The 1505-nt window shown below is 39.9% G+C and overlaps 1 non-coding gene across 1 annotated transcript; it reads left to right on the top strand.

Moving 5' to 3' along the window:
- The first annotated feature begins 909 nt into the window (after positions 1-909).
- On the top strand, positions 910-991 carry trnas-gcu (transfer RNA serine (anticodon GCU)). Its single transcript has one exon. It is a non-coding gene; the product is annotated as a tRNA-Ser (tRNA).
- Positions 992-1505: the final 514 nt, after the last annotated feature.

The following is a 1505-nucleotide window of genomic DNA, read 5'->3' as shown; positions in this document are numbered from 1 at the left end:
AAACTCACAATTTTATTATTCAGGAGTCGGAACACAGATATTAATTCCAAGTGACAGTTCTGTGACCAATTAACAAAAAAAGTAGAGAATAATATTGCTCACTGATTGAAATCCCCCAGTGAGGAGACAGTTAAACAGGTGATCTTTTGGGGCATCCTTCGATCCAAGGTTTCAGCAACATTTAATCTCCCTTTTTGGTGAAATTCACTGTTATTTGCAACTTTTTTTATCAGCTTTGATGGGCGAGTGAAAAAACTGAAAAGATTGAACAGTTCCATCCTTTCTTTTCTTCCTTCTTCTCTTCTTTCCATCAGTTTCTCTTTTCTGTCCCAGATCAATATAATGATGAGAATCCCACTTTAATCTGCTGTTTCTGGTGTTTTATCCATTCCAATCAAAATTTCAACATTCCAATCAAATCTATTTGTTATTCCACAGTGTCTCTCCATGTGTTTTATTCTGTTGTATTCTCTCACAGTCTGTTTGATGATCAATGTTACATCTCACTCTCTGTTCTGGTGAAGATCAGAAGCAGTGATATCTGTTTACACCACCCGACAAGTCGGCCTGATGCTGTGCCTCGCTGATCATGTGGGGTTAAAGCAATTCTTCCAGTCAGTTAGTTCAATTTTCATTTCATGAGAAATTCGGTCATCATGACTTCATCAGTGACCTAATGGTTCAGGTGTCTGAGTGATGTTAATCATGATGTGATGAAATGATTGTATGTTCCAGTCTTTCCGTGGTGGGTTTTCACACTGAGTAGAAACGTGTTGGACATGGTCTGGAAATGTTTCACACTGCTCCATTCCCAACTTCATTTACTTGCAGAAGATATATTTCCATCATTCCACAGCTGGCTGCACAGCCAGAAGCTGTGCTGAAGGTGACAGCTATGTGTTTGCAACTGACAAGGTGGCCGAGAGGTTAAGGCGATGGACTGCTAATCCATTGTGCTTTGCACACGTGGGTTCGAATCTCATCCTTGTCGCTAGTTTATGAGCTGTTTAGTGTATTATTTATGTTGGGTGAGCTGCTGTGCAAAGTCAGCCTCGAAACCTGTTCTTGTCAGTATCTTGACAGTGATTCCAGAATTGGTTATACTTTATTAAAATTGAGACAGACAATTGGAATTCTTCACCCAAACTGCACTGGAATGAAGATCAAATCGGGATCACGAAACGGAGCAGGATTTTTCCTCCCCTCCTTCCTTCCATCATTACTTTCTCTGGATTTGCACCAAGTGAAAGACAAATGGGAAAAGCAAATGGCGAGGGAGCAGATGCAGAAAATTATCCTTTGGCAAGAAATTTATTTTCAAATCTTCTTGATAGATTAAGTGAGTGAGCAATGCTTTGGCAGATGGAGTTTAAAATGAGGGGTCATCGACTACCGACGATAGATCAGAGTGTTTTTTTGTAAGAGGTGAGATGTTAGAAACGGTTGAGGAGCAGAGACCCGAATACTGAATTAATAAAAGCTCGTGGACTGGTAGAAAATAATGT

The sequence above is a fragment of the Heterodontus francisci genome, unplaced genomic scaffold (genome assembly GCF_036365525.1).
Source record: "Heterodontus francisci isolate sHetFra1 unplaced genomic scaffold, sHetFra1.hap1 HAP1_SCAFFOLD_58, whole genome shotgun sequence".
NCBI classification, from domain to species: domain Eukaryota; kingdom Metazoa; phylum Chordata; class Chondrichthyes; order Heterodontiformes; family Heterodontidae; genus Heterodontus; species Heterodontus francisci.
Note: the sequence above shows the minus strand (reverse complement) of the source record. Positions and strands in the feature narration are given on the sequence as shown.